The following is a 19,769-nucleotide window of genomic DNA, read 5'->3' on the forward strand; positions in this document are numbered from 1 at the left end:
TGAATCAAGCTCTCAAGTTAGACAATCCTAGTTTGCATTCCGATCCCAATCCCCTTCGTACGATTATGCAGTACAATCAAGGTTACTATTTTTTACCTGTCTTTTGTGCCTTGTGTCAACATTTACGAATGTCCTCCCATACACTCGCATCCCATTTGCGTACGATATTAGAATCTCACGAACTCATAGATTCTGTAGAAAAAATCAACAGTAAAATTATAGATATCATTTCCCAAGATTTTACTCTCGACACGATCCTCTTTTGTGGTTCGAATCTCAATCCTAAAATTTACAAATTTAAAGATAAACTGGAAGCTATTATCAAAACCATGAAAGGCGTTATTTTATATTCGGTGTCTGGAGATCAGCTCGTGGAACAAATTCATCGAATTCAAGAGCGATATTTTCCGATTCTCGTCATTACCATGCACAATTCCTGCAAGAAACCTCAACGCTATATGTGGAATAATATCCACGAGTACTGGCAAGAAGTGCCCCACCAGATAGAAATTCTAAACCTGATGAATGCCATCTGGTCCTCCATTCAGGCCTATGCTCGGAATCAGTTTGCCGATAAAACTAAAAACATGTGTCCTTTCACAGACATTATGAAACAGGTCAACATTAATTATGTAGTCTCGTCCATTCTGAGTCGAACCAACATTGATCGTAAAATCATTCAAATGGATCGACATAAATGGCATATTCGAACCCACGATGGGGTTCTGAATCTCTTGATGGGTCATGTAGGAGGGACGGTTCCGGAATTTTACCTATCGGATCGACGTCTGGGCATCAATTTTAGTCGACACGAGTTGATGCAATTTCGTCACGATCCGGATTTGATAGCCATCTATCGTTTATTAACCGACCGGAAATTTTTTCTACAATACCTGAAAAGCTGTTTTCTCGACCTCACGGACGATTTACTGGATACGCTGCGGGAAAAAGTGCGCGAGTTTCATGACAAACTAGAAACCAACCCGCTCATTCAAAGCATGCTTCATTTTTATGTGCACATGTGTAAATATACGTGTTTCGAATACGATTTGTTCATGTACCTTTTAGATGTCCTGGCCAGTCTTCTCATTGCGACCAATTACGGTCGCAAATTTTTTATTTTGAAAGGCAACACGCGCAATGGAAAAAGTAAATTCTTTCAAATGATCTCGAAGGTCTTTGGAGGCTATAGTCATGGTATTCGAGCCGTCAATTTACAAACGACGAGTGGTCAAGGACTATCAGCCCAACCCGAACTGGCCTCTTCGTTATTTTGTTGTCGGGTAGTGACTGTTGAAGAAATGTCGGGAAAATTAAACGAAAACCTCGTGAAAGAAATCACGGGTAATTCGACCACCAGTTTTCGGAATTTATACGAGCAAAATGTAGGAGCGATTCCCAGTGCCAAACTCATGGCTTCTACCAATACGTTCCCAGTGTGTACGGCCACAGAGGCATTTAATGATCGCGTGGTAGCAATTCCTTTTGACGCCGTGTTTACGAAAAATGCTCCATCCCTCACCTCAGAACAAGTGATGCAGGATCAATATTTACTCGAAACCAAAGATTCTATCGTCGAAGATTCCTATAAAGGTTTCTTTTTAATGATTTATCTGCATCTGGCCCACAATATTAATATGGAGGACGGCATGATCCGTTACCGTTCCGAACCTGAAATATTAGTAGAATTCAAAAAAGAATTTCTATCTTCGACCGATATTTTTACACAATTCAAACAGTATGCCGATGTACAAATCATTCCCGGTTCTGTTACGACCTTTAACGAACTGAAATTGGCCATTCGACAATTTTTGAAAACGATGCGCGACACCTCCATCCACGAAACGGAACTCATTATGCGTTTCAATGATGAATTTGGACATTTGAAACGGACCGAAATGGATTTCAGTTCCTTTTCAGCCGAAAATAATATTTCCTCGTCTTTGGATATAGTAGAACCCCTTCAGTTTGAAAATGCCGAATTGAATTCGTCTCTCAAACGAAAGCATGACGACGAAGAGGGAGAACACTCAACCACGAAACAATTAAAAGTGGACGATGAACCCATTGATCTGCCTCAACATAAAAGACAAGTTATTTATTACGATAATGTTATCATCAAAAATCTGAAAAAAGACAAGAATTACTAACCTTTTTACAAATGCATGAGGTAGGTTCCCAACATTTCATTGTGTAATGACTTGGAAAAAACAAAAGTTGACTGAAGAAAGCCAGATTTCAAGATGTTTCTTCTTCAAAAACACAGAATCATGTGAAGTGAAACTCGCAATGCTGAAATATATAAGTGAGAGTCCATTCTTAAAACATGGTGATGTCCGGTCGATCGAGTCGGGTTGGAAAAATTTCTTAACAGCTGAGAAAAAATTCTAAAGATTAAAAAAAAAAAAAAAAAAAAAAAAAAAAAAACTTTTTGTTAATTTTTATCATGTCTTTAGACATGATAAAAATTAACTTTACCACCCCTCACCCCTATTTTGGTTTGAATCAGGTGTCAACATGTTTCTAAAATAAATTTCCAAGAACGATATGACTCATTCTTTTGTTTAGAAATCTAGTTTTAGAAAGGGTGAGACATCATTCACAACAAAAAGAAAAAAGGGGGGTAGAGTTAATTTTTATTATGTCTAAAGACATGATAAAAATTAACAAAAAGTTTTTTTTTTTTTTTTTTTTTTTTTTTTTATAGAATTTTTTCTCAGCCAGCTTCGAGTCATTCTTTCTCTTCTCACTGACTATATATAAGAACGTTGTTCTTACAGTCCTGGTATTGACATTAACGTAGCTGCTAGAATAAAAGCCATTGTAGGTATTTCAGCTAAGCACAAACAGAGGCATGGAAACAACTTTTTAAGAATTTCTTCAACGGGTACCGTGGATTGATAAACGCAGTTTCCTGCAGCATCGCATGTGCGTTTATAATGTTCTGAGAGAAGATACTTGTACTGTTCAAAATAATTCCAGGGAATGAGGACTTTTCCACTACATGTTTTAGCAAAGTAGATTTCACCTTGGGCATCTTTCAGGACGTAAGGTTCTTCATTTTTCACTAAATAATATTCGTTCCCTCGGAAATCCACCGGGTATCGTTCTTTTCCGTTCGCGTATTTGGCCAGAACGAATTCGTTTTGAATTTGAATAACGAGGGATTTTTTACGTTGTAGAGGATATTTTTCATTTCCTTTCCGATCTTTGGCATAATATGGAAGGCCGTCTCGAGTTTTAGCGAAAGGATCACCTTTGTCGGGATAGATTTCCCCCTTTTGGGAGTGAATGGCATACCTTTCATGACCATATTCACTTTTCACAAAGACTGAATCTTTTTTTCGATATTTGTAATATTCGCTACCATATCGATTCGGATAAAATTCCATTATATTGCTTTATCTTTTCAAAAATAAATTTCTCGTCTAATGATTTTATTTTTTACTTTTCTTCGTGAGCATGTTTAGCTAATAAATATTGATGATATTTATTGCCGTGCATTAAATAATCCATTGTGATCCAAGTATATTTCGGATTCGCGAGTAGTGCGTAAAAATATAAGAGATAGATGCAAGTGACATGGTAATGAGCAGAATCTTTAGGAAAAAACTGACTGGCCATTTTGCGAATAGGGTCTAAGATTTCTTCATTCGATAAAATAAATTCTTCATCATTCCATTCCAGGGCATTAAACAGGGGCTGCTGATCGATTAAAAGATATAGGTGTCCATATTGCGACATATTATCTAACACGTGACGGATATGAGCAACGGCCTGTGATTGAAAATCTCGAACGAGTCGAGGCGTAATCTCAAAAAATAAATTCAGAAACCGGTACGTCGCTTGATAGTTTTCAAGTTGAGGATTTTGCCCAATCACGAATCGGATGAGTCGATCAATCGGTAATTGAATAGTTTTCAAAACAGAAATATCGTAATACTCTGCCATGCTTGTTTAATCCTTCGAACCGAAGAAGAAAAAAAAAATTAAATTAAATTGAAAAAAAAAATGAATCATTCAACCTTTCTTCCATGGCGAATCACCGAACGGTTCAATCGACAAATAGGTCCCTCCTTTCGATATATTGTTCTTATTTCCCATACTGCCACGTTTAATTTGGAAAGAGATTTAAAATCGACCTTGGGTCTTCAATCTTGGTCCTTAATACAATTTCTACAAAAGTTTCGTCAACATCGAGTGGGTATAGAATATATAACTCTGTTCACTCTCAAGGATAAGATACGTCTAGGACCTATTGCAGTACAAGTATCAGAGCGGATTTGTTTCCAACAATTAAAGAAAAAATATGGAACTCAATCCATCCACTTAGTTGGAGCCACCTATCTAAAAGGCAAACTGAGAGATTTTCATGTGATAACCGTAGAGGATTTTAGATTCAATGTTCTCCTGAAACAAGATGACCGATAAAAATAAAACATGGAATCCTATATCGTTCTCAATTTCGAAGGTTTCGAATTGAATGGTGATCCTCTCGCCAAAGAACTTAATCTTTCTTATAATGATGACTTTTCCGACTATATTATTAAAGAAGTGGCTTATATCACCCATGATCGTTCCCAAGGCAATATCTACGTGGAACCACCCATACCGTGGTCTGAATTATCCTATTCCGCCAAACAAAGTGTATCGAGTGTTCATTTACCGTTAGCGGATATAACGCATGGCTTTTCATGGAATGAGGGTCATTTGCCGTACGATCAATTAAAACCGTTTCTCGTAGCTCTAACGGCAGGATATAAAAACATTTACTGCCCTCATTATTGGAAAATTAATGTTTTGTACCAGATACTGGCCCGTCCTATTTATTTCAATTTCGTCTCCAAGAACAAGGAGGCGTTTCATACCGCGCCCATACCAATGAACTATGAATATTCATCGTTTTGTCCGAAACATATAGGTCGGACCAAATATTGTGCTTTCCAAGAAGCTTTGTTTTATTTTCATCGCCTTCAAGAGTACAAGAAAGAAACCTTTCCGTTTGTCATTCATAAATCTTTAGAAAAAAATGAAAAAGAAAGAGACTTACCTCCAACATTATCCAACACGTTATAGAATACTTTTTTTTTCCCTTCCCCATGAATGAGTCAACTAGGATCTAGGTGGGTCCCTCTTCAACAGCACGTACACATTTGAAGCGAAACTCGAAATGCTTAAATAGATAAGGAAGAGTTCATTCCTAAAAAAATGGTGATGACTTGTGAATCCAGTCGGCTGGAAAAAATTTCTCAGAGCTAAGAAAAAATTCTGTAATGAAAAAAAAAAAAAAAAAAAAAAAAAAAAAAAAAAAAAACTTTTTGTTAATTTTTATCATGTCTTCTAGACATGATAAAAATTAACTAACCCCTTTTGTTTTCAATGATGTCTCACCATGTTTCTAAAAATACACCATGACTCATTTATTTCTTGGAATTTTATTTTTAGAAAGGGTGAGTCATGGTCTAATTTTCGAAAGGGTGAGACATCATTCCTAGACAAAAAGAGTAGATAGTTAATTTTTATCATGTCTAGAAGACATGATAAACGAGAGATGCAGATTAGGAACGCAAGTATGGCCAAGATACCTATCATAGAAAGAATGATTTTTGTCCAGTTGGTGGTGGATTGATGATTATTTTCGTCAGACTGTATCGGGTTGGCATATATTTTCTTCTTTCTTTTCTTCTTTTTCTCTTCCTCTTCCACTGGATCTTCTTGTCCTGGAAGACCGCTTTCCAATTTCTCGACCACTTTACCCTCCGAGTTATTATATATAACTTTATAGGGTTGGAACCCGTGTCGAGAAGCGCGTTTAGATCTCAAATTGGTCAAATAATCCATCGGTTTCGAATGCGATCGGTACAAGTAGCCTATCAAATTTTCGGGTTCAATTCTAGGGTCTCGTATAAACGCAGGCGTCCAGGGTTTGTCATTTAAATTGGGAACAATGATGATTTGATCACACGTGATGGGGTATCCACTCGCAAAGATTTGTTCCTCACTCACTTTCTTGAACTGGACAATGTACTCGTTATTATATCGATCGACCGGGTAGTAATATTCACCCAATTTATTTTGAGCGTACCGGTTTCCTAAAGGTTTTTGGGTAATGCGCTTATCGGCATGAATAATTTCCGGATAGATTTCATTATTGTCTGCATCTTTGGCGTATCGTTTCACGGCCGGATCTTTCATCAATTGATCGTACGATCCTTTGTCCGTCACTAAATATCGTTCGTTGCCGTGTTGATCAACCGGGTAAATAATGACCCCGTTCTTATCATGAGCATAAAAGAATTCTTTCAGCCTCGTCATGGCGAATTGACCGCTATCCGGGTAAATTTCGCCTCCATCCGCTTTCCGCGCATACACTTGGTTCTGATCGGTATCTCTTCCAAAGATGACTTGCTGAGTGAAAGGGTGAAGGATTTGATAAAATTCATCGCCTGTAGCATTTTTAGGATAGATGGGTTTACCCTGAGAATTGATAGGATAGAACGGAATACCGTTTTTATAGAGGGCGTAAGACATGTATTCGGGCTTGTGTTCCGTATCGTCGGCCAACAAGGGATATTTTTCATTTCCTGTCTCATCTTTAGCATAATAATACCGCCCGTCGGCATCTCGAGCAATCATGTCGTTCCCAAACAAATCTTTGGGATACATTTCGGCCCCGGAATGCTCTTTGGCATAAATTTCTCGACCCTGGTACTTTAGAAAGACGGGCAAGTTATTAATTTTTCCATAATACTCCTCAAATTTTTTTTCTCCACCGATATACACGGGTTTTTTAGCATAATGGGGAACTTTATATTTGTCTAGGGCATACAGTAGACTGGGATCGTCAGTGGTAATATATGTTTCAAATTCCCTTCGATCCTTTCTATATCGTTGATTTCCAAGATTGTCGACTGCATAATACTCATCTTTTGCCATCGAAGATCCTTTGGTAATCGTTTTGCTTTATTCGTCATTGTCGTCATGGTAAATTCTCGGATAATATTCGTCCAAGTTTTCATCTTTCGCATAAATGCCTCCTCCTAAAGCATCTAAGGCCGGTTCGTCCCTATTTCCAATTCGAATATACGTTTCGAGACCGTTGAGTTGCTTGGGATAGTATTCGTCCCCACTCGCTCTCTTAGCGTAATAAGGGGTTCCATCGATGTTCCTAGCCGGCATTTCATTGTGCAAACGATCTCGAGCGTAAATTTCATCGTTGAATTCGTTGACGGGATAATATTCACCTAGCGTATTGTTTCGGAAATACATTTCGTCCTGATCCGGAGAGAGTTCAAACAGCGGTCGTTTTGTGACGAGATTAAACGGGTATTGGAATTTATTGTTCTCTAAGGGAATATAGATCCGTTGACCGTTGGAATCGAGAGGGGCATATTCGATAGGGAATTGATTGACATCAAGTTTTCGAGCATAGTAAGGCTTTTGATGCTCGTCTTTGGCAAAATAGGGTCGATGGTGCTCGTCTAAAGCATAGATTTGTTCTTTGGTCTGAGGATTTTCCGGATACCATTCTTTTCCTCCGTAGAACAGATACACCATTTTTCCGTTTTCCATGGGAAACATGGGTTCCCCATCACTATCAAATCCATACACGGGGCGGTTTTGGGCGTCGACGGGTAAAATAGAACGGTTCAGATGATCGACGGCATAGACAGGGGTTATTTTACCGGTGATGGGAGAGATTTGTTTTGCAAACACAATATTTCCATCGGGATCCAGCATATAAAATTCATCTCCTTGTCGATTCTTAGCATAAATCTCATTTCCGTCAGCCAATTTGGCATAGCGCTTATCTGATTTCATTCGATCGGGGTAGTATTCTTCGTAATTGAGGAGATCTCGCCTATGCCGACGAATTATTTCCTCATCCACGTCCATGGGAATATTGCCTACATTATCATTATTAGGAGGATTGTCATGGATTGGAGGAGGATGGTTAGATGGATTGCTTGGAGGGTGATTGTTAAGGGGGTTGTCAACGACTGGGTCTCCTACATGATTAGGAGGAGCTGCTTCCATTCGAAGCAATTTTCGTGCCGCTTTATCAGATTTGGATTTATCCTTTCGAACCATTTTTTAATTAATATGAGTTACTTTATTATTATCTCTTCTCTTCTGACTCAGAACAAAGAAAACAAAAATATGGTATCGATCCTCTTATGGATTTTATTATTTCTCTTTATCCACCATCCCGTTTATAATGCTTACCAGAATATTACGTATCGGACCCTTTATTACGAGACATTAGCTCAAGAATAGAGAAGAAGAAGAAAAAAAACAAATGGATTCCTTAACATTAGGAACGCTTTTAGTCGCTGGAGCGTATACGTCCTTCGTGATCCTGTTTTGTCTCATTTTAACACAAAGCTGGTTCTTTCTCCTTTTCCTCCTCATCAACGGACTCATTTTTCTCTTTCTGGCTTTTGGATACATTCGCAAGCTGACGATTTTTACAACTTTCGGGGAATTGCTCGGCAGTTTGGTGCAAAATAAAGACGTGGGAGATTGGTATTGCCGTTTTCGTCAATGGAGGTTTAAGTAAAGAGAATGGATGCTCAAACCTTTAAACGTTTAAAACGAACTTATTTAGATGAACCGATCGTTTCGAACGAACTCCAAGAAAGCCAGGCTCGTGTTTCACCGTTCGTGGCTCATAAAATTCATGAACTTTTACACTTTAAAACCCCTTCTTCTCCACCTCCTCCTCCGGGTATTGACGTCACCCACTTTACGACCGCTTTCCGAGAAGAAGAGCCCCAACAACGATTAGATGAAGTCGTCGTCACCTATTTATTATTCATGGCCAATTTAATGAACCAAGATAAATGGGGACGGACGTTTCTACGACCTGGAGCTTGGGTAGGCGAATACAGTTGGATTCAACTCTTTAAATTGACTACGTACTGCGTCTTAACGCTCCTGTACCGTATTCGATGGAAGAGCGAATACTTTTTCTTTTTAGACGAAGCGGTGATTGAATTACTCCAGGGGAAAGTCAGGCGATTCGAGACTTGATGACCCGGATCGGCATTTCCGTATCCCCACAACCTTTTTCAGCCGAAGATTATTTTCATCACATCAATTACCACAACACGTTGGTCTTTGGTCCTTATTACTGGCGGCTTTTACATTGGATGGCCGAAGCGTTTTCAATTCAGGACGAGGATATTCGTCTCGCGAAAACTCTTTGGAGAGACTTTGTGACAGAATCTTTATATCGAACTCTCCGATGCGGGATTTGTGTGTATCATTACTTATCCAAACTCAAAACGTATAAAGAACGGTTTTTAGGCGAACACTTTGCCCACGTCTGGTTTCAATTTCATAATGAAGTGAATGCCAGTCTTCAAAAGCCACCTTATCCTGAATCGGAATTCCAGAAAGATCAAGAATATATGCGAGCTGCGTTAAAAAAATAAAGAAGCATGGGATCTTTTCTGACTCGTCTCGGGAATCAAGTATGCGGAACAACCAGCATGGGTTCCATTCAAGATGTTTTCAAGAAATGTCAAGACGCACCCGTGACCGTTGTATTAGGTAATTTAGGAAGGCATCCTTCCCTCTTATCCTATCATTTGGAAACCCTTTTTGTTCGACATCATAAAACGGTTCATATTCTTCTCGACGATTCTAACGATTGGTTCGTCAGCGGGTTAGATCCGTCTTACGAATGCGACGGCACGCATTGCGATCTTCTCATCTGGATCGAACCGAATTTTGGAGACTCGGTGGTCAAACCAGCCTATGCCGATCGTCTCATTGTTTTCACGAGCCATCTTCATCTCAATTTATCTAATTGTCAGTTACTGAATTATCATTTAGGCGATCCCTACGACCTTCCTTCCAGTACCATGAAACCGTGGATCGAAGATGAGGCTGAAATATATCCACACAATGAAGTGCTGTACCCAAGGAAATATCAAACTGGGAGATGGTGGAAGCAAGTCGAGAATGAAATGGATGTTGTCTTTCATTTGAAACTGTGTCGGACAGCTCAAGAATGCTATCTCAGCATGTGAAACGCTCTCGAGATTGTTGGAAAGTATCGTCCCAAAACCTGGCGATTCCTTCTTTCCGAATATATGAAAAAGTCATTGGCTTTAAATCTTCGGATGGGATTAAAGAAATGGGATGAATATCAGTCCCAATCCATTCCATCGGTTCGAGTCCAATCCCTACATCCGTCATCGGCTAATTTACTCAAATCCATCTATGGTCTCGATTCCTTTTTCCAGTCTCAATTAGTTTCCTCACTCTGGTTTTCTTCCTCAGGTTCGATTGATTCTGTTTCCTCCTCCTCTTCCTCATCAGAAGTTTCCCAAGGTCCCAATAATTCATACATGAGTAAATCATCTAAATCAGCCTCATCGTCTGAAAACCTGATGCGGTTTTCATAATCGTAAATTACATCATATAAAAAAGAACGTCGCAAAGGGAGAAACATAGAAGTTAATTTCTGCAGGACATCTTCAAACGGTTCTCGGCAGACAGGACACGTCAATGCTTTTTCTCTCCAAATGTCAATACATTTCGTGTGGAACTGATGTTGACACGTTAAAGTAGAAATGGTTTCTATATCTTCGGCAATGAGTTCGTCTAAGCAAATTGGACAACATTCGGCCATTTTGTTTCTACTGTTTCTTCTTCTTATTATAAATATTTTTTTTGATTCAAAACCTATTAAAAAAATTATAAATAAGTAAGAGTTCTTCATTATACCAAAAATAAAAGAAGCATCATGTCTCCCTCAAAAACTAGTAAATTAGTCTACTCTATTTATGAAAATCAATATGAAACTTGGTGTTTACAAATGCATAAAGATCTAAATCATACCGAAACACTTCAAGAATATCACCAATATCTTATCGATCAAAAACAACGTTCCGCGAAATATATTTCAAATGCTTTAAATGCTATTCGACGAAAATGGTTCTTACCTTCTGCAGATGAGGTGGTGGTCAAGAAACCTCGTCGTCGAAAACACCAACTTTTTACAGCAGAGCAGATGAATCAAATCCGTAATCACTGTCTCTCCAATTATGAAACAGATGAACTGTCGCTGATAGTCTTATTACTTTTAGAAACGGAATTGAGGATGATTCACATCTTGGGCTATCTAAACGATGATCCAGAGAAACGAAAAGCGTTTGCGTCTAAATCTTTAGAAGTCTATAAGGATCCAAATCAGATAAAGTTATTCCAGTTTCTTTTCAATGCTCCTCCATCCAAACTATTTGGAAAAAATCATTACCAGTATTTATTTAATCTAAAGCGACGATTGAAGAAACAGTATAACATCAAAGGGGCTTCCTTCGAAATGCTGAAGCGGTCTCGATATCTCGTGAAAGCAAAGGCGAAAACGAATGAATCAGAACCCAGTGAGTGAAACTTATATATCGACTTATATATCGTTATCAACATCTCCAAAAAAAAAAAAGTAAAACCGACCGACTGGTGGAAAATATTTCTAAAAAAAAATCTAATGTGGTATTAAAAAAAAAAAAAAAAAAAAAAAAAAAAAAAAAAAAAAAAAAACTTTTTGTTAATTTTTATCATGTCTTAGACATGATAAAAATTAACTCTACCCTCCTTTTTGTTTGGAATGATGTCAACATGTTGTCTAGACATGTTTCTAAGTATAAATTTCCAAGAAAAGCATGATTCATTCTTAGAAATCTATTTTTAGAAAAGGTGACATCATTCAAAATAAAAAAGAAGGTACAGTTAATTTTTATCATGTCTAAAAGACATGATAAAAATTAACAAAAAGTTTTTTTTTTTTTTTTTTTTTTTTTTTTACTATCAAATTTTTTTGAGAAATATTTTTCAACAGTCGGTCGGTTTTACTTTTCCATTTGGAAATAGATCTGTTGATATAACAATGTATAGGAGATGGATCTGTTGATAACAAAATATTATACACCAGTCGTGAGTCTTACTTTTCCATTTTTGCGTACTGTATTTATTTTTATTTTAAGAATCATCTAATTCCTTCTACTTCGTCTTTGTCGTCTCATTTCTCTCCAAAATGCATTCGGTCGACCAAAATAAGGATTGACTTCCCGTTCTTCATCATCTGAGGTAGGTGAACTTTGTCTAGGTGTATCCATATAAGCATAATCTCCCACTAAATCTTCTCTTCTCTGTCTTCTGGGTCTCGTCTGACTGGTACTAGACCCTGAAAAAATGAGACCATGGCCTCCCAGATCGACTAATTCTTCTTCGGGTCTTCGTCTTCGTCGTTGCCTTGGCGGTTCTTCCACCTCTGGTTCTTCCTCCTCCTCCTCCTCTTCATCCGAATCTATTCTTAAATGTTCCATTTGCAATGTCCCGCTGGTGAAATACAGCATATCATCCTGGCTGATACGAGTCCGACAGGTCGGGCATTTCTTTTTACCATACTCTCGAATCCATTTCTTTATACATTTAATATGAAAGGAATGCTCACAATCGAGATTGTAGACTTTATGGCGTTTCGTTTCTTTGAAGGCCTTCAGGCAAATTCCACAGATTTCTTCCTCTGCGTCTGCCATTTTTTCCAATGATTTACATGATTATGACATATCCATCTCTTCGCCATCTTCGTTTCTTCTTCCTCCTCCTCCTTGACATATTTCTTGACGAGAGGGAACTTGAGATTCCTTCGTCGCTACATTGAGTAACATTCTCAATTCTTTTTCCATATACCCGTCGGAACATAAGAACAGTTTCACCATTTCCATCGTCCAGAAAATTTCTTCGTCGGATTTTTCAAATTCGCGTATTTTCAAGGCCACTTTCTGTACAAGACGGTAAAATTTCTTACCCGTCGCGATCGAACCTTTCACTAATCCTTTACCTTTGAGCTTGGAAATAATAAACCCGGTCCCGAAAAGATATCCGAGGTACTCATCAATTTGGGTGGCTTTTTTCGTCATCTCTTCGTCTTCTTTCGGAACAAACAGGACGTAGGGGAAATTTTGTTTGAACGCAAACTGCTTTATTCGATCATCCGCTTTTCCTAGGAACACTTTCGCTAAAAAGGTTTCGATTCGACTCATTTTTTCAATAAATTCTAGTGATAAGGCATCGCACGTGCCGCCTTGTTGAATCTCTCGAAGGAGGTAGTAGAATTCTGTATTCCGATGGTACGTAATTTGAGAAGTGACCAGTTTTCGCAATTGCTGGGTCAAGAACGATTCTTTGAAGAAGAAGGGGCGACGACAAATGCGAACTCCAAACTCAAACACGAAATTCGCCACCACGTTGAGTTCGTTCCGGCATAAATTGCAATAAATCATGACGTGCACAAGATGAAATAGGGTCGTGTAAGGAGAATAACGAGCCCGAATTTGATTCGAGGCTCTCATTTCCAAACATAATTGATAAGCGGGATCCTTTTCATCATCCTTGGAAGTAGGAGGTAGAAGGAACGAAGCATCGTCGCCGTCACATATTTTTACGTAGGGAGCTAGGACTTTGTGATAATAACTTAAGAAATTGAAAGGTTGGTCCTCGTCTTGATGGACATTTTCCATGAGCGATTTCATGTTGGTGAAAAGAGCGTGCAGAGCCGCTTTATCGACTTGGGAGTGATTCTCTTCGTTGGCGATTTTTTCAATATGCTGGGCGTATTCGTCCATGTATTCGATCATGAACCGTTCGAGCGATTCATACGATTCAAAAGGTTCGGCCTGGGATCGAAAAGGGGCATTCACGCATTGTAATAATCGAATCCCGTTTAATAAAATACGTAACGTGACGGAAACATTACGGATCGGTAAAATACCAGGAATCCCTATGAGAGGAAATGTGCAGGGTACGTTCAAATCTCCCGTCCAATTCGCATATTCTCGAGCTAGACGAGCTGACAAGAACGAATCACTGTCATCAGGAAAGGACGCTTGTAAAATAAAAGCATACGCATCTTGAATTTGATCACATTCCGTGCACTGCAATTGACCATTGACACCTGCTACGATTTTATCGGGACCGTGACACGTTGAAATGAAATCAAGGAACATGGTAACCAAGATCCTACTTGTATTATTCTTATTCTTATCATGCCGTATACACCTATTGAAATAAGACGGGAAATTCGTCGTTCGTATTATGAACGAGGGCAAACGGTTCGTCAAATTGCTCGACACTTGAATGTCGCTCCTTCCACAGTTCAATATTGGATCTCCCGCTCCTCGGAAAATGAGGAGAACTATCAAACCAAACACAAATCCGGCCGACCTCGAGCCACGACCCAAGAAATGGATCAACGTATTTTTGAAATGTCGACGGGTGATCCTTTTTTACCCGCGACGGATATTGGTCGTCGATTACAAGTGCCTTGCACCGCTCGAACGGTTCGTCGACGATTAAAAGAAAAAGGATTAGTGTCGCGCATCCCCGTCCGAAAAGATTATTTGCGGGAGATTCATCGTCAACGACGCTACGACTTTGCTTCTCAGCGTGCGGAATGGACGGTTGACGATTGGTCCCGGATTATATTTTCCGACGAGAAAGTATTCAGTTCGATCGGGTACGGTCCTATTCGCGTATGGCGGCCTCGACAGGTCCTGCGTTATCAAGACGAACGTTATTTTTCTTCTGCGTTAGAAGGCCGTCAACGTTCCGGTCGTTTTAATCTCAGTGTCTGGATGTGCATGAGCGGAAAATTTCCCAACCAAATCCGTCGAATCGGGATCCAGCATTTAAATGCCGACTATTACCTCTCTAATATTTTAGAGCCGGTGCTTCTCGATCATAGTGAACCTCCCGATGTTTCTTTAAACCCTTTGATCACCGAACACCGTCTCTTGTTCATGCACGATCTCTCTCCGATCCATACGAGTTTACGCGTCACACAATGGATTCGAGAACATGAAATTCCTATGGTCGAAGACTGGCCTCCTAAAGGAGCTGATTTGAATCCCATCGAAAATGTTTGGGGGGAATTAGAACGTCGATTAGCGAATCGGGTAGCTCGAAACCGATTGGAATTATGGGACTTGGTCCGCGATGCTTTTTATAGTTTGGAAGAAACTTATTTTGAAACATTAATCGCATCCATGCCTCGACGAATTGCATCTGTCATAGAACACAGAGGAGGTTGGACAAAATACTAATCATCATCTATAAAAAAAGACACTTCATTTGGTTCTTCAATGAATATATTTATTGACACCATATTTCACTATTTGTTGCAGGGCGATTATAGCCATAAATCGATGACAATATTTCGTTCCACAATACTCACATTTCTGTGGACGACGAGAAGGTTTATAGCTTACTGTCCATACAGATTCAACACGGAGCAATTGATAAATTTTTTTTCGACAATGTTCATTCGCGACATACAGTCTTTTAATATGAAGTTTTCGCAGATCCTTATTCAATTGCTGAATCCATTTGGTATGCGGTCGATACGTTTTCATGTCTCTAGAGGCAAACCGGACACTGTTTGTCAGAGTGTATCCATCAGACGTGATGGCCAGCACACCTATGACACTCGGATGAATTTCAGTTCGATATTTCTTTTTTTTAGTAGAAGAAGTAGAATGAGATGAGGAGGGAAGATCTTCTTCGATTGTAGAACGCATGTGTGGTGGAGAGGATTGGTCCATTATTTCTGAATAATGAGAGGAAGAAGACGAAATGGGCGATAACGGCGGATTGAAATTCAGAGAAGGAGTATCACGAATTGGATTAGGTTTCTTCTTTTTGATCCTACGGCGGACAGGTGGAGGAGAAGGAGTTGGCGATATATCAGACCACGACGTGATATACTCATTCTCCGAAGAAACACATTCATATAAAGGCGAAGAAGGTTGCAAGTCCAAACAGGGTTCATTATCGTCTTCACACGTCATGATTAAGTCTCCCGTAGCCATCTGTTCTCGACCTATCTGCTCAGAAAAATGAGCCGCGATTCCTTCTACAATCGTTTATATAGAGAAAGAGTGAGAGGGGGGGAATGAAAGTAGGTAGGAGTAAAAAAGATAAGTCGTTGGGAAAAATATTTCTCTCAGAAAATTTTTCAACCTTAAAAAAAAAAAAAAAAAAAAAAAAAAAAAAAAAAAAAACTTTTTATTAATTTTTATCATGTCTTTAGACATGATAAAAATTAACTATACCCTCTTTTTCAAATGATGTTGATAACCTGTTGTCTCGATATGCTTCTAAAAATAGAACATGACTCATTTCTTTCTTGGAAATTTATTTTTAGAAACATATTCGAAAGGATGAGACATCATTCTCAGACAAAAAGAAGAGAGAGTTAATTTTTATCATGTCTTAAGACATGATAAAAATTAACTAAAAGTTTTTTTTTTTTCTTTTTTTTCAAGGCTTAGAAATTTTTTTCTTGGCTTTCAGAAATTTTTCCCAGCGAACTCGATGGACAAAACTATCCAATTTTTTAAGAACGGACTATCGCTCATCTATTTAAGCATTCCGAGTTTCGCTTTAGTTCAATCCGTGTTTCCTTTTAGAATGAGTGTGTGCTCTCCAACATGGTTCTACCCTCTCTTCTCAAGAACCCCGTCCAGTGAAGAATTTAAGGATATCTCCTACCTATCTATCAAAGAAGCTACGCGTAAATTTAATAGAGTTGAATTCAATATGAGTTTTTCTAACATTTTTCATCAATGGATATTCACAAAATTAATAATAAACGCGGAACCACCCGTTTTTTATGAACACAGATTAACGAAAAGAAATGCTTTACATTTCCCTATTTTGTTCTCAATGGATGATATCGTTCGGCAACTGATTCTTCTTGGATGCGACATGAACAAACATGATATTTTTGGTTTTACCCCTTTACACTATGCCTGTCAATTACGATGCAAACTCTTTGTGGATATGTTGTTGCTTGCTGGTGCGAATGTCCGGTGTTGCGATCCCAAAACCGTTTTAGAACGCTGACGAAAAAATGGAAAATTGGAAGAGGAAAATATGCGGTTACTCAATTATGCTGTTGAACCACGTATTCTTAGCCTGGAAAATTTATGTTACATAACTATTAGAAAACATATGAGGCATGTCAAAAGGAATGCTCATCATCTCGGATTACCTGACTTAATGGTAAGACGTCTCACCCTCGAAGAATGGTAATAATATTCTTTAAAATAAGATCCCTTAGCCACCCCGCATTTCTCATTTGAAGAATCCATCCTATCTATTCTTTTTTAAATGTCTCGGGATGTCATCCGACGCATTCTCTCCACCAAAAAAAAAACGAGTTCCTCCCACCTACCCCAAAAAGAAGAAGAAGAAATTTCCCATGAGTCTTTTCGAGAACACTCCTTCCCCTCTCTCTTCCTATATATAAAAGAAGCTGAGGGAAAAGTTCTTTTCTTTTTTTTTCCATCTCGTCCTCAGGAGAAAGAGAGAGATAGAAAACCAAACGCCATGGAGTGGTTACGGCGAGAGTCTTTTTCCCTCGCGATTCGTTTCCGTTTCGCCAAGACAATTCCCCTCACGTTTTACTTGGGGTCGGGCACGCTCTATTTTCGAGGATCGGAACTCGTGACTTGCCTTTCCCAGCAAGGGACTTGGATGACTTCGAAAAGTCAACGGACTATTCAGCAATGGATCTATCGAACCCTTTTTCGCCCTTACCGATCCTTAACGACGGATCTCTGGATCGATACGTCGGACCGCCCCAGCCGGATTCTCCGCTATACCCCTTTTACCACCTTCGATTCCCTGGAAAGACTGCTCAACGATTTGGGTCCAGACGCTCTCCTCTTTTCGACCTGCCTTCAGAGTGTGATGAGAGAACCTCTTCAAATCCAAGAAGATTCACAGACCGGGGAAACTTATTTTAGTCCCGTGGAGAACAAGGTGATGGACTTTCAGTTTCAAAATTTATCGGAACTGTTTCAATGTGCTTTATGTTTTTATTCTTCTTAAAGAGGAGTGGGGGGAAAAGAAAACCTAAAAATTGTAGAATAATCATAAAAAATAATTTTGTTTTTCTTTAAAAAAAATATTGAGATAGTCCAATCTTGTGGAGGAGGTGGAAAATTCAAAATTATTATCTAAAAAAGATATGGCGGTCAGTCCATTTCGATCCACGGAGGAGGATATGTGTGAGATTCTCTGATCCATAGAGAGTTTCAGGAAAAAAAACTGCGAAAGTTTCCCCCCTATCTCCAAAGAATGGGTATCCAGGTTGAATGCAGAGTACAGACTGATGGGAAGCCGAAACTCAAGTTCCTTAAATAGAAAAAAATGAGAGCTCCTTCTAGAAACAATTTTAGATGTCTTGTTTGGACGAGTGAGTCGACTGGGAAAAATTTCTCAGCGCTGTGAAAAAAAAAAAAAAAAAAAAAAAAACTTTTGGTTAATTTTTATCATGTCTTATAGACATGATAAAAATTAACTCTCTCTTCTTTTTGTCTGGGAATGATGTCTCACCGTTTCGAAAAATAGAACATATCCCATTCTTGAAATTCTATTATTTTAGAAAGGATGATGAGTGATGGTCTATTTTTCGAAACGGTGAGACATCATTCCCAGACAAAAAGAAGAGAGAGTTAATTTTTATCATGTCTATAAGACATGATAAAAATTAACAAAAAGTTTTTTTTTTTTTTTTTTTTTTTTTTCAATTCAGAAATTTTTTCTCTGAGCTTTGCCAATTTTTTTCCCAGCCAGCTCCATCCATAAAACAACACCTCTCAAAATCTTTTCTCACTTATCTATTTAAACCACTCGAATTTTTTTGCTTCCAATGAGTCCCCGCATCTTGGCCTTTTTTCCACTCTGCTCTGAGAAAGATAAGGTAGATTGTTTTGGGTGGACCGTCCTGTTGACGCTTCCGATTTATATAGAGAGTTATATATAGATAGGGTCCCTCCTAACTCCCTCTATTATGACTATTAGTCTTTTTTTTTCCCAAGAAATATACAAAGAATGATCCACAGTTTTTTTTTCCGTTAATGAAAAAACAAATATGCTTCTACCTTCCGACTTCTTTTTAGTACCTCTTTAGGTGTCTCCTCCTTCTGGATCTTTTCCTTCTCCTCTCTTCCTCGCGAGCAGGGAATTGGAAATGCTGTTCAGGATGCAACGCTCGTAAAGACTCCATTTTCTTCCTGGAGAGGGCGTCTACGGCAAACACCGTCTTGTCATGAAATTGGAGTTGGTAGTAAAGAGGTCCGTGAATAATGTACACGGAGCGAGCTCGCAGTCGATAGGGAATCATACGATACCCGTCGGCTTCTGATTCCATTTCCCATCCATAAAGACGGATAGAAGCTTCTCCGGTTTGAAGAATATGAACCCACTCGGGTGAAACGTAAAACAGTTTTAAATAAGTTCCAGCATCGACGGCGATCACATTTTCCCATCGCAGATAAGCGTGTAAGCGAAAGGTTCCTGCCTCCATCATCGATTGGAAAGCAAAATGCTTGAAAACTTCGATGGACGAAAAATAATGCAGGATTTTTCCATCGTAACAGGATAAATAGCACATGGTTTCTTGGACGATTTGTTTTATACGCTCCGGGTCCCGAAACCATTCTTCGAAACGGGAGAGAGGTTCCCATTGATCAGCTACATCGAGATGACAGACGGGCGTGATTTCCACCAGGGTAGGTAGAACTGCAACGGCATCGGTCGACATTTTAGTTTTGCTCGGTTGAGAAGGAAGAACGAGAATGAACCCTGTAAACAGAAAAACTCGGATCTATATAAATACTAGAGGAAAAAAGGCGGGGGGGGGAAGGGAAGTTCTTCCTTCCTCCCAAAGAATAAGAAAAGTGGGTGGA

The sequence above is a fragment of the Stegodyphus dumicola genome, chromosome 4 (genome assembly GCF_044657685.1).
Source record: "Stegodyphus dumicola isolate Sdum_Otavi_A_Nest chromosome 4, ASM4465768v1".
Classification (NCBI taxonomy): Eukaryota; Metazoa; Arthropoda; class Arachnida; order Araneae; family Eresidae; genus Stegodyphus; species Stegodyphus dumicola.